Below are 13,205 nucleotides of genomic sequence, written 5' to 3' on the forward strand. Positions count from 1 at the left end.
TGTTCAGAGACTACCCCTCAGAAGTCAGGTTAGAGGCAGGCAGGAAGAAAAACCTGGAAAAAGTAAGGAGACGCTTTCTGATCCTCCCTCTCCTCCTTCATTTTGAATAGAATAGAATTCTTTATTGGCCAAGGAATTTGTCTCCGGTGCATAAGCTCTCAGTGTACATACAAGTACGTAGTGATAAATCATGATCATGAACACCATAAACATGCATTCATCATAAATCATAAAATACAACACTTCATCGTGAGGGGCAACACTTAGTGATAGTCATAGAATACTAGCTAAGCAAACAACATACTAGGATACTAAACACAATATAAATTGTAAGATACAAGCAACAAAGTTATAGTCATAAGGAGACTATTCCAGCCATTTCTTTCCATCTATCCATTTTATTGATTATCTTTTTTTTACTCAGCCTCGACAAGTACAGCAATATTTCTAGTCCTTCATCTATTCGTAGGTAAAGGTAAAAGGTAAAGGTTCCCCCGCACATGCGTGCTAGTCGTTTCCGACTCTAGGGGCCGGTGCTCATCTCCGTTTCAAAGCCGAAGAGCCAGCGCTTGTTCGAGGATGTCTCCGTGGTCATGTGGCCGGCATGACTAGACGCCAAAGGCGCACGGAACGCTGTTACCTTCCCACCGTAGTGGTCCCTATTTTTCTACTTGCATTTTTATGTGCTTTCGAACTGCTAGGTTGGCAGAAGCTGGGATGAGTAACAGGTGCTCACTCTGTTACGCGGCACTCGGGATTTGACCCGCCAAATTGTCAACCTTCTGATCGACAAGCTCAGTGTCCCAACCCACTGAGCCACTGCGTCCCTGATTCATCTATTCATATCACGCTCAAAAAGTATATGAATTTCAGCTTCCTGATTGTGGTCTTAAGACAATAGTCAATCTTTATTTCACCCAGTAATAACTAATTGATTCTTACTATCATATACATCTCTCTCTCTCTCTCTCTCTCTCTCTCTCTCTCTCTCTCTCTCTCTCTCTCTCTCTCATCTATCTAGCCTCTCTCCCTCCCTCCCTCTCTGTCTTTGTGAACATGTGTGAACATACAGCAGGTGTGCATATACATGTTTATAAATATATTCAAGTAAATATATTGCATACCCCAAACTGGTTAGATCAATTAATTGATGTTCATTTTTCATAGGGATGGGACAGCCTCTTCCTAATTACAATGTGTTCTCTATTGCATATTTTATTTTTGTTTGTTAGATGTATCCTATCTGCCTGAAAATGAAATTAAATAATTTCATGCCCTTTCAGAACAAGCACTTCCCAAAGCTCAGCTGACAGCTATTAGGATCTGTCTCAGACTGAATGTTGCTATTGGCCTCTCTAAAGTCTTGCTGTGTATTTTATTTAGATGCTTAGAATATGTATGTACTAAAATTTTGTCAAGGCGACTGTAAAATAATATCAAGAAAAATTTGACAGCACAGGATTATAATTGTCAATGGTCTTCTTATATACAATTGCCATAAAGGTTGGAATATACTGGTAGTCCTTTTATTATTTATGACCATTCCTCACACTTACGGCTGTCACAACATCCCCACAGTAATATGATCAAAATTCAAGCACTGGACAACCAGCGTATATTTACAACAACTGCAGCATCACCATTTGTGATTTTTCTAGCCAGCTCCTAAGAAGCAAAGTCAATGGGAGTGGCTGGACTTGTTTAATGACTGTGTGATTGACTTAACTGCAGAGATTTTCCACAGCAACAACTGTGGGTAACAAAAAGGGTGTAATATAGAGTGTGCTTCACTAAACAATGGAAATTCTGGTCCCAACTGTCCCTGTAAGTTGAGGACTACCTGTACTTTGCCTAAATTTTCCATTTCCTTCCTCTGTAGGTTTAATGTTTGTATTCCTCCAGTGCATGTTTAGCTTTATCTATATTTGAGCCCCAGAAATCAAAATGGCCTTCCTTTTTCACCATCATCAACCTGAGGTTCACTAAGTACAATGGACAAAATTGCCCCTATTCTTTTCTCTTTCCCTTTTTATAAGAGAAAGTCTTATAAGCCTAAGGCTAAGCCTTCTCTACTTTCAGCCAATAAAGAGATTATGCTTGCACTTTTCAGATGGGAGTATGTGAACCTCAATATGATTTCAGTGGTCATCTCTTCCAATCCTTCCTTAATCTTGTCATAATAGATTCACCATGGATGTTAAACAGAGACAATGTTTCTCTTTAATGATTCATGTTTAATAAATCTGTAATGATTAACTTGGTGGAGCAGTGGGCTAATGCCTCCTTAAGTAACACCAGCTGCCTGCAATTAGTGCAGGTTCGAGTCCCACCAGGCTCAAGGTTGACTCATCCTTCCATCCTTCTAAGGTAGGTAAAATGAGGACCCAGATTGTTGGGGGCAATAAGCTGACTTTGTAATAATGCTGCTTGGGGGGGACCGAAAGCCCTAATAAGCAGGCATATACATAGAATGAAGGCTATTGCTAAGCACATTGATTTGTGCTTTAAATTGTAAGCCGCCCTGAGTCTTCGGAGAAGGGCGGGATATAAATGGGATTAAAAAAAAATTAAGTGTTTAATGGTGGAAACTAATCAAGGAGAGAAGCAACCTGGAATTAAGGAGAAACTTCCTAACAATGAGAACAATTAACCAGTGGAACAGCTTTGCCTTCAGACGTTGTGAGTGCTCCATCACTGGAGGTTTTTAAGAAGAGACTGGACAGCCATTTGTCTGGAATGGTATAGGGTCTCCTCAAGGTCCCTTCCAACTCTGTTAATCTGAAATCAATAATACAATGAGGAAAGTATGTGGATTTCTATCTTATTTCCTTTCTTATTGTGAGTCACAATGTTCCTCAAGGAGCTTTTTGTCCTACACGGTAATGCTATGGTTTCCATGTTAGAGCATAAATATCAACCAAAGTTAGAATAATTAGCAAGAGGCTATTGATCAGATGCACCCTTGTGTTAAATAAAGCATTAAGGTTCCTCAATTGTGGTTCGTAAAAGATCTGGATGTTCTAGCAGATCACAAGTTGAGCATTAAACCAACACTGTAATGCAGTTGCAAAAAAGATAAATGCTATTTTGGGATGTATTAAATGGAATAGAAGTGTGGTTCACAGAAATAAATAGGCTTTGATGGAAGACTATGACAAAGCTGTCTTCAGATATTGGAAGAGTTGTTGTCATATAAAGGAGGGATTAAATTTGTTTTCTTTGGCCACAGAGGGCAGGAATAGAAAGAACATGGGTTGGGACTGCAGGGAAGCAAATTCAGGTGGGATATGAGAATTTCCTGACGTAAGACCTGTCAACCAATGGAATATAGTGGGTCACCTTGGCAGTTTTCAGATGGGTGGATTGCAACTCCCAGAATTTCCCAGCTGGCTCGTTAGTTTTTAAACTACTTTTAATGTTTTTTTAAAAAAAATATATAAATAATTAACATAACGTTATTAAAGGCAAATTAAAGACAACAGCACCAGGCCTGGTGGCTGCTGCCTACGATAATCAAAGTGTGCCATCTCTGGCTCCGAAGCGGCACGGGTAATAAAACTACGACTCCCACAATGCTTCTCTCCACCCTCCCCATCTGCTTCCTCCCTTCCTTTTGACCAAGCCATTTCTGCCGTACCAAAGTGTGCCATCTCTGGCTCTGAAGCGGCACGGGTAATAAAACTACGACTCCCACAATGCTTCTCTCCACCCTCCCCATCTGCTTCCTCCCTCCCTTTTCACCAAGCCATTTCTGCCGTACAAAGTGGAGTTTTCCAGGCTAATCGCGGCCGCATTTTTCCCCCCAGAAGATGGTGTGACTCGTAATTGGTGGTAGGTGAAGAATTGAAAAGAAAAAGAAAGCAACTGAGCCACCAGTTGCTTTCGGCGGGGGTGGGGTGGGGTGGGGGGGAAGGAGGAGCAGGGAAACCTAGTCGGTGAAAACAGAACGCTGGGAAGACAAATCTTGGAAGGAACGGGTTTAACTTCAACAGCATTTGGAAATCAAACTCCCCAAACCAACTACATAAGGCAGTAATCTGGACCAAGATAGTCCAGAACTTGAAGGACATTCCTGATTTTTTTTTCCCCTTTCCAATTCAGCCTGCCGTTATGTGGCTAGGAAAATAGCATCGTTCCTGCGCCCTGAGGATGTGGGAGAGACCATGTTGGCTTGCAAGAACCGGACAACTGTAGCTGGTGAGATAAGAGATGCCCTCTCTCCCAATGGCCAGCCCCAGTCAGTTGGCAAAGTTTCCTGGGGGTGAGGGGGGGGGAAGAGTTAAAGAGAGAGGGATCTGGGAGTCCTAGTAGACAATCACTTCAATATGAGCCAGCAGTGTGCTGCAGCTGCCCAAAAAGCCAACACAGTGCTAGGCTGCATTAACAGAGGGATAGAATCAAGATCATGTGAAGTACTAATGCCACTTTACAATGCCTTGGTAAGGCCACACCTGGAATACTGCATCCAGTTTTGGTCACCACGATGTAAAAAAGATGTCGAGACTCTAGAAAGGGTACAGAGAAGAGCAACAAAGATGATTGTGGGACTGGAGCTAAAACATATAGGGAACGATTGCTGGAATTGGGTATGTGTAGTTTAACGAAGAGAAGAGTGAGGGGTGACATGATAGCAGTGTTCCAATATCTCGGGCTGCCACAAAGAAGAGGGAGTCAAGCTATTCTCCAAAGCACCTGAAAGCAGGACAAGAAGCAACGGATGGAAACTAGTCAAGGAGAGAAGCAACCTAGAACTAAGGAGAAACTTCCTGACAGTTAGAACAATTAACCAGTGGAACAACCTGCCTCCAGAGGTGGTGAATGCTCCAACACTGGAGGTTTTTAAGAAGAGACTGGACAGCCATTTGCCTGAAATGGTATAAGGTTTCCTGCCTGAGCAGGGGGTTGGACTAGATGACCTCCAAGGTCCCTTGCAACTTATTATTATTATAAACAAAATTTCTTCTCATTCAACATATACACTTTGAGAGAGAGAGAAAAAACCTATGCTAGGAACTAGATGGCCCGGATGTATCTCACTGTTTTTTTTCTTGCAGATATCCCAAAAAAGCCAGCAGGGTTTCAATCCATTCCTTGCTCAGCCAGTGAAAAACATTCTCACGTGGCTACTTCCCAAGTCGGAACTCAGGAACCAAACTCACGATGAAATAAAATAAAAAGGACAGCAAAGCGGATAATGATGGCTTGTTTAACAAAATCCTGCGGCTGCAGGAAATTAACAGACCTGAGAATCCCTTAGTCTGTCCCTTCTCTCATTTGTTCCATTATGAAAATAAACTTACAATAAAGAAGCGTTTCATGCTTTTAAAAAAAAAACAAGAACCCAGAGTGATTGTTTACAAAAGGTGATTTGGTGGCTGATGAGGGGCTGATCTTCACATTGATTTCTTTTGGACAGCAATATGAAGTGATCTGAGATTGGCACTTTCAGAGAAAGGGTTTGGCAAATTGTGGTGATGGAAACACAGTAATCTACCTCATTTCTCTCCCTCAGAAGATAAAGTAGTTCTGTCTTCCAAGAAGAGAAGCACATGTTTAAGGGATCTAGTTTGTAATTTAATAAAGCTTTAAATTTACCAAGCAGACTGGATGAAAAACAGAAATGTATTGACATATACTAAAGATTCCTAAAGATTTCATATTCATTTTTGTTAAGTGCTGCTTTATACTACAATGAATTTTATCTACATGATAGCCTACATTTGTTATTTTACTTATTTCTGTTACTTATATTATTTAATAATCTGTTTATTAATAGCTTATTCTTTTTTACATATATACACACACACATATATGTAAAAACACATATATCTATCACTTTAATGTCCCAGAACAAAGAGAAAAAGGACAAAAAAGCAGTACAACAAAACTCTCAGCATTTTTGTCGCATTTTTGTCATAACTTGTTACTGTTTTCTTTTTTAAAAATTTACAAAACATTAGTGTTTGACATGTTGTTTTGCATCCAAAAATCTTCTTCCTGGGCAGATCTTTTCTTTTAAAATGTTCACTTGTGACCTTCCTGGCCAGCTTTCAACAAGCAAAGTCAACGGGGAAAGTGATTTTTGCTTAATGACCATATGCTTAACAACTGCAGTGATTTGCTTTACAACCTTGGTGAAAAAGGTCATAAAACAGGGTGCAACTCACCTAAAAACCACCTCATTTAGCAATTAAAATTCTCCCAATTGTAAGGTGAAGACTACCAATACTTACTGTTTTAAGTACAAGCCTAAACTTGCCATCGTTCTATTCTTCCATCATCCTGTTTAGCTTTATTTATTTTTGAGCCCTTGAAATCAAAATGGCCTCCCTTGCTTCTTGGCCATTGTTAAGTTGAAGTACCGTGGATGACATTGCCCCAATACTTTTCGCTTTTTTTCTTTTTATAACTCTAAGCCTGCTCTACATTCAGCCAATAAAGTGATTATGTCTGCACATTTCCGACTGGGAGCATTTAAACTTCAATATGATTTCAGCACTCATCTCTTCCAATCCTTTCCTAATCCTTCCATAATAGATTCACTGCGGAGTTAAACGGGGGCATGTCAAAACTATGTGGATTACTGTCTCCTTCCCTTTCTTATTGTAAGTCACTTTGTTTCTCCAGAGGTTCTTGTCCTATGTTCTATGTTAAGAGTACAAAGTTCAACACTAGAATAATTAGCAAGAGACTTATGATCAGTTGCAATGTTAGGCAGGACAAGAAGCAACGGATGGAAACTAATCAAGGAGAAGCAACCTAGAACTAAGGAGAAACTTCCTGACAGAATAATTAACCAGTGGAACAACCTGCCTCCAGGAGCAGTGAATGCTCCAACACTGGAAGTTTTTAAGAAGAGACTGGACAGCCATTTGTCCAAAATGGTATAGGGTTTCCTGCCTGAACAGGGGGTTGGACTAGATCAGTGTTTTTCAACCACTGTTCCGCGGCACACTAGTGTGCCGCGAGATGTTGCCTGGTGTGCCGTGGGAAAAATTGAAAAATTCGAAAGATTTTTTTAAAAAAATGTCAAATTTTTGCCCACTAGGCGGGCGCCGGACTGTGTCCTGGGTATGGGGGGGTGGGGTTTTGACTCCGCCCTCGGCCAGCAGGGGCGCCGATTGGCGCTCCTCAGGGGGACACCCTCCACTTTTCTGATGTCCGGGCTGTGATTGGTCCAGACTCCAGCCTGGACCTATCACAGTAGGACATCATCTTCCGACTTCCTTCCCGCCCGAGCACAGTGTGTGCAGCAGCGAAGAGAAGAAGACGTCGCGACTCGAGTCACCAGGAGGACCGGAGCAGGAGGAGACGGACGGAGACCAGGACTCGGCGGGAGTCGGCACTGCAGAGAGACCACATCTGGATCCAGACCAGGCCGCAGGTGCAGCGTGCGGTTGCGCACTGAATAAAGTATTTTATAATTTTTCATATTTCTGTTTACTTACTATTTCATAATAAAGTAATTATAAAATACTTTCTTTGTGTTTATTTGATTCCTATTCAAGAGAATTACTTTATATATAGTCAATATAGGCACAGAGTTAAATTTTTTAACATTTTCTAATGGTGGAGTGCCTCGTGATTTTTTTCATGAAACAAGTGTGCCTTTGCCCAAAAAAGGTTGAAAAACACTGGACTAGATGACCTCCAAGGTCCCTTCCAACTTTATTGTTGTTGTTATTACAGTATTATTTTTAGGAATTATGTTTCCTCAATTATGGTTCATAAAAGATCTGGATGTTCTATTTAGTACATCACGAGTTGAATATGTGCCAACAGTGTAGTGCAGTTGCAAAAGGGTAAATGCATTGAAGACTGTGTGACAAAGCTGTCTTCAGATATTTGAAGAGTTGTTGTCGTATAAAGGAGGGACTAAAATTGCTTTTTTTGGTTACAGAGGGCCGGAACAGAACATGGGTTGGAACCACAGGGAGCAGAATCAGATTGGATATGAGGAAGAATTTCCTGATAGTAACACTTATCAACCAATGGAATACAGTAGGTTGCCTCCTGAACCAATATAATCATCATCACTGGAAGCTTTAAAACATCTGTTCAAAATGCTGTAGCAGATCTTGCCCTGAACAGCATTTGGAGCAGATGGCATGCTAGGTCCCTTCCATTTCTGATGGAAGACAGCTGATTTTACTGCCTTTCAACCATGCTCCAAAATTTCCCTTGGATTAAGCGCTGTTCTTTTTGGTTAGCATGTATTTGTATTTGTATTTGTATTTTATTAAATTTGTATACCGCCCTTCTCCCGAAGGACTCAGGGCGGTGAACAGGGCATATATAAATAGAAAATACAAAAATTAAAAGAGAATTAAACAATTGCCCAGATAAAAACAGTAACAGTATAAAAACCCATTAAAAACCCTAACGTCCCCCATCAGGCCAGGCCAGCTTGTTCAAATAAATGGGTCTTCAGACCGCGCCGGAAGGAGCGAAGGTCCGGTGCCGTCCGGAGCTCAACCGGCAGTTGGTTCCATAAAGCCGGAGCGCCCACAGAGAAGGCCCTCCCCCTGGGGGCCACCAGCCGACATTCTCTGACCGGAGGCACCCTGAGGAGGCCCTCTCTGTGGGCACGCACAGGGCGGAGGGAAGTTGACGCCGGCAGCAGGTGGTCCCCAAGGTACTCCGGCCCCATGCCATGTAAGGACTTAAAGACCATAACCAAAACCTTGAATCTCACCCGGAAGACAACTGGTAACCAATGCAGCTCGCGGAGCAAAGGTGTAACATGGGAGTATCGGGAAACTCCCAAGACAACTCTCGCAAACAAAGTTAACTGATGATTCCATATTCAAATCTGTGTGAACTAGAAATGGCAACCCAACCAAGTTTGGAGAACATTTTCAATTTGAGATAAGCCTCAGATCTCTGTTCAAACTTTGCATGATAATAATTTCAGCTCAATGAACCCTTCATGAAGTTTCAGATTGTTTATCAACCCCCAAACTTTATACAAAAATAATTCAATAAATACCATTTTAACTAAGAGTATTACAAATACAATTACTGCTACTCCTAATAATAAAGGATAGTCTCATCCAGCTTTGTGGCTCAGTATTGATCATTTTCGAGGATCCTAGACTAGAGGGAGGGGAAAAAATCCAGAAATGTGGGATAAATTACATATACAAACTATACACATCTAGAGAGAAAAATCTATAGAACAAGAAAGCCAGAAAATTAATAACACAGAATTTTTTTCCCAATCTTAAAATTAATTCCAGGAAGGAGCAAAATTAAAACCTTAGAGATGAGATCACGATTTGTTGTACTTGAAGAACTGGTTTCATTCTTTCTTTTTGCACGTTGAACTTTTCCTTTATTTTCTTCACTTTATATTAGTTGTTAATTTTATCTCCTTAAAAAAACTGACCACACACAAACACGCTCACCAACACACGATATTATTAAAGACAACAGCAAAGCTGCCGACATTAATCAAAGTGTGTTATCTTTGGACCTGAACCTGCAGGGTTAAAACTACATCTCCCACAATGCTTCTCTCTACTCTTCGCGTCTGCCTCCTCCCTCTTGCCAAGCCATTTGTGCCACACAAAGTGGAGCTTTCCAAGCGGACTGGCACCTCGTTTCTTCAAAAGGATGGCGTGACGCATAATTGGTGGTAGGTGAAGGGGTGCAGAAAGGTGAAAACGACAGAAAGCCACAACTTTAGGGCTGGGGGAGGGGAAAGGAAGGGAATCTGGCAGGTAAAAGCAGAAAGCTGGGAAGGCTGGAAGGAACAATAGGAGGATTAACCCAAACATCACCTAGAGATCAGATTACCCAAAACAACTACAAAAAAAATAATAATGTCCGGATGGTCCAGATCTTGGAGGACATTGATTTTTTTTCTCCTTTCCAATTCAGCTTGCCGATATGTGGCTAGCAGAATAGCATCGTTCCTGCGCCATGGAGATCTGGCAGAGAGCATGTTGGCCTCCAAGAACAAGACATGACGAACTGGTGAGATAGAGAGATAACCCCCCCCCCTTCCAATGGCCAGCCTCAGTCAGTTGGCAAAGTCTGCTTAGGTGAAAAGAGTTGGGAATAATGGGAATTTGGCAGAAGAGCTTTGAAAAAGAAAAAAAGGAAAAAAAAGCCTATGCTAGGTGCCGCATGGCCCTGATGTATCTCATTGCTGTCTTTTCTTGTAGGCATCCCCCAAAAGCCAGCTGGGTCTCCATCCATTCCTTCCTCAGCCTGCCAGAAATATCCCCCTGAGGCTGCTTCCAAAGACAGGACTCAGGAACCCAAGTCTTGATGAAATAAAATAAAAAGGACAGCAAAGCAAAGGAAAATGACGGTTTGTTTAACAAAATCCTGTGGCTGCAGGAAATTAACAGACCTGAGAATCCCTTATTCTGTCCCTTCTCTCATTTGTTTCATTATGAAAATAAACTTAAATAAAGAAGTGTTTCATGCATTTTTTTTAAAAAAAGAGTGTTTACAAAAGGTGTTCTGGCTGCTGATGAGGGGTTGATCTTGCAATGTAGAATTGACGATTCCTTTTTGACAGTCATACTGAGGAATCTGAGATTGGTAGGTACAGAGATTTCACTTGGCAAATTGCTGTAATGGAATGGAATTGTACATTTTCTCTCAGAAGATTAAAAAAAGGTCAGTCTTGCATAAAGGACCACAAGTTTAGGGATCTAATTTGTTATTTAATATAACTTGAGATTTACCAAGCAGGTTTGAGGAAAAACTGGTGGATTGACATTACTAAAGTTTGTTAAAAGTTTTCATATTCAGTTTTTTTTAAGTGCTACTTTATATTGTTACAGTGAATTGTATCTTCATGAAGCCTACATTTCTTGTTTTTGTTACTTGTGTTATTTAATAATCTGTTATTAATAGCATATTGTTATTTTTACATTTATACAAATACATATGAACACACATTCCTCTATTTAGTGCAACAAGGGTTTGTTGCATTTTTGTCATAACTGTTTACTGTTTTCTTTTTAACAATATTTTCCAGATCTTTAGTGTTTGAATTATGTTATCTATCCAAAAATATTCAGTTAGTAGGCAAATTCTTTTCCTTTTAGAGTGCTCCTTTTAAAAGCTTAAGCCAAAACAGCTTTTTCTCATTGTGGGATCAAGCGCTTAGTAATATATAGTAATCATTCAACATCCCACCTACTCAGCACCTAAGAAAAGGAAGTAAATATAAAAATATGGCTGCAACAAACTGAGAAACTATATCTTTCCTGTTAGACAATACATGTTCACCCACCATACATTCATTTTTTTTAAAAAAAAAAGTCATGTATCTACAGTAAAATAGTCTCCAACCAAAGAAGCTTGTTACATAAATACTGAACGGTATTGCAGCCAGGAAAAGGAAAGCAAAAATTTTATTCATAAAAAGATGGAAGAATAATACCTAAGACCCATACAGACACAGATGGATTCCTGTATTCTGCAGCTGTTGATTTTCTGCATAGATTTTCTGCATTTCTAATTTGCTTTAAACAATTTTTTTAAAACACAATTTGATCTGTGCTGAACCCATGAAGGTTCTGCTATTATCTATTCTAGACACTGAATTGTAAGAGTATTTAAAAAAATCAAGCTTTAACCTTCACAAAGTCTGATCATTTTAGGACTGAGCAAAAATCTTTTAGACCAGGGGTCTTCAAACTTAGCCCTTTTATGACTTGTGTTCTTCAACTCCCAGAACTCCTCAGCCAGGCACGCTGGCTGAGGAATTCTGGGAGTTGAAGTCCACAAGTCATAAAAGGGCCAAGTTTGAAGACCCCTCTTTTAGACCTTTTTTTGAAGTGATCCACAAACCAGCCACACCATGATTTTTTCAGGTTTATGAGGAATGCTGAAAGAATCTCTTTGGATGAACTATTTCAAGGAACAACAAAATTGAATTGGCTGAAATCTTAATTAAAGGCTGCAAATTTATGTGCATTTCAAAATGCTTGTGCATGTGATGGCAGATAGATTCATTTTATGCCTTCCATTATTTTGTGCAACCCAAGGTGGAGTGAGGGGGGAATAAAGGTAGATAAGTGAAACTACTTCTTCCTCAGGGAAAAAAAAAGTCTAGTTGCCTTTTTAAAAACAGTTTTGAAACAACTATGACCTGGATGACTGAGAATATCCACAAATATTTTGTTGTTGTTAGCTGCGAAGTCATGTCCGACCCATCATGACCCCATGGACAACACTCCTCCAGGCCATCCTGTCCTCTACCATCTTCTGGTCCATTTAAGCTCATGCCTACTTCTTCAGTGACTCCATCCAGCCACCTCATTCTCTCTCGTCCCCTTCTCTTGCCCTCAATCTTTCCCAGCATTAGGCTCTTCTCCAGTGAGTCCTTCCTTCTCATTAGGTGGCCAAAGTATTTGAACAAATATTTTACCCATCCTTTAATAGATCGACATCTTAATTATCCATACACTTAGATTTTGCAACAGCACAAAAGTGGGGAGGGGGGAACTGGTAGCTCTGTAATGTTTATGTTTTTATTCTCAGCTTATTCACTGTAAATCACAGGTTTGGTTACAGTACTGAATGGATTGAAATTAAGAGAAAATGCTAATGGATTCGATTTTTTAGATAAGAATACTAAAACTACTGATTTGGCCACCAGTAGAATGTATACTTTCTGAATGGCGTGAATTTTAAAAAGATAGATAGGTTTTAAGACAACCCACTCAACGCTATAAAAAATATTAAATGTGCAAACAAAAAAACTACAATTCCCAGGATCATAGCGAAAGAAGCAGCACACGCATGCGCCGTTCATCAGCCTTCAAAACGCTTTTCGTACGCATGCGCGCGTCACGTTTAAATACTCCACCGCACGTGGTCGGGATCGGACTTACCTGGTTCCCCCACCCTCACAGAATTCGTTGGCGCACAGCGAAGCAAGATCTGTCCGTCGTGCTAGAATTCAAGGCATCGCTAGAAGCGCCTAACGCCGTCTGGCTTGCGCACGCGCACTTCCGTTCAACGTTGACAACCCCTTATTAAACTCTCCTCCTCGAGGCGCTAGTTTGCCGCATGACGGAACTTACGCATGCGCGTTTCTCTTTCGATGCGCTTCCGCCATCTCGTTCCGTTCCGTTGGTGGGCCTACCGGTCGGGTCCCGCCTCCTCTTTCTTATGGTTGGGCAGAAGAGGGAAGGAGAGGATTTCTATTGGGCCGCGGTGTTGCTATGGCAATAATC

General features: G+C 40.8%; 1 protein-coding gene and 2 long non-coding RNA genes across 6 annotated transcripts in view; 2 read left to right on the forward strand and 1 right to left on the reverse strand.

The window, feature by feature from the left end:
* Positions 1 to 13,024, reverse strand: part of FKBPL (FKBP prolyl isomerase like) — a 55,153-nt gene extending 42,129 nt beyond the window's left edge. For all 4 annotated transcript variants that reach the window (XR_014025091.1, XR_014025092.1, XR_014025093.1 and 1 more), the window contains exon 1: positions 12,861 to 13,024. The gene's annotated coding sequence lies outside the window, so the exon portion shown is untranslated. The remainder of the gene's footprint in view (positions 1 to 12,860) is intronic.
* LOC308664472 lies at positions 3,638 to 5,325 on the forward strand. Its single transcript, XR_014025680.1, has 3 exons — positions 3,638 to 3,831; positions 4,102 to 4,197; positions 5,055 to 5,325. It is a non-coding gene; the product is annotated as an uncharacterized lncRNA (long non-coding RNA).
* Positions 7,881 to 10,426, forward strand: LOC308661808. Its single transcript, XR_014025023.1, has 4 exons — positions 7,881 to 8,001; positions 9,488 to 9,637; positions 9,883 to 9,978; positions 10,170 to 10,426. It is a non-coding gene; the product is annotated as an uncharacterized lncRNA (long non-coding RNA).
* Positions 13,025 to 13,205: the final 181 nt, after the last annotated feature.

This window comes from Vipera berus (genome assembly GCF_964194415.1).
Source record: "Vipera berus genome assembly, chromosome: 2".
Classification (NCBI taxonomy): domain Eukaryota; kingdom Metazoa; phylum Chordata; class Lepidosauria; order Squamata; family Viperidae; genus Vipera; species Vipera berus.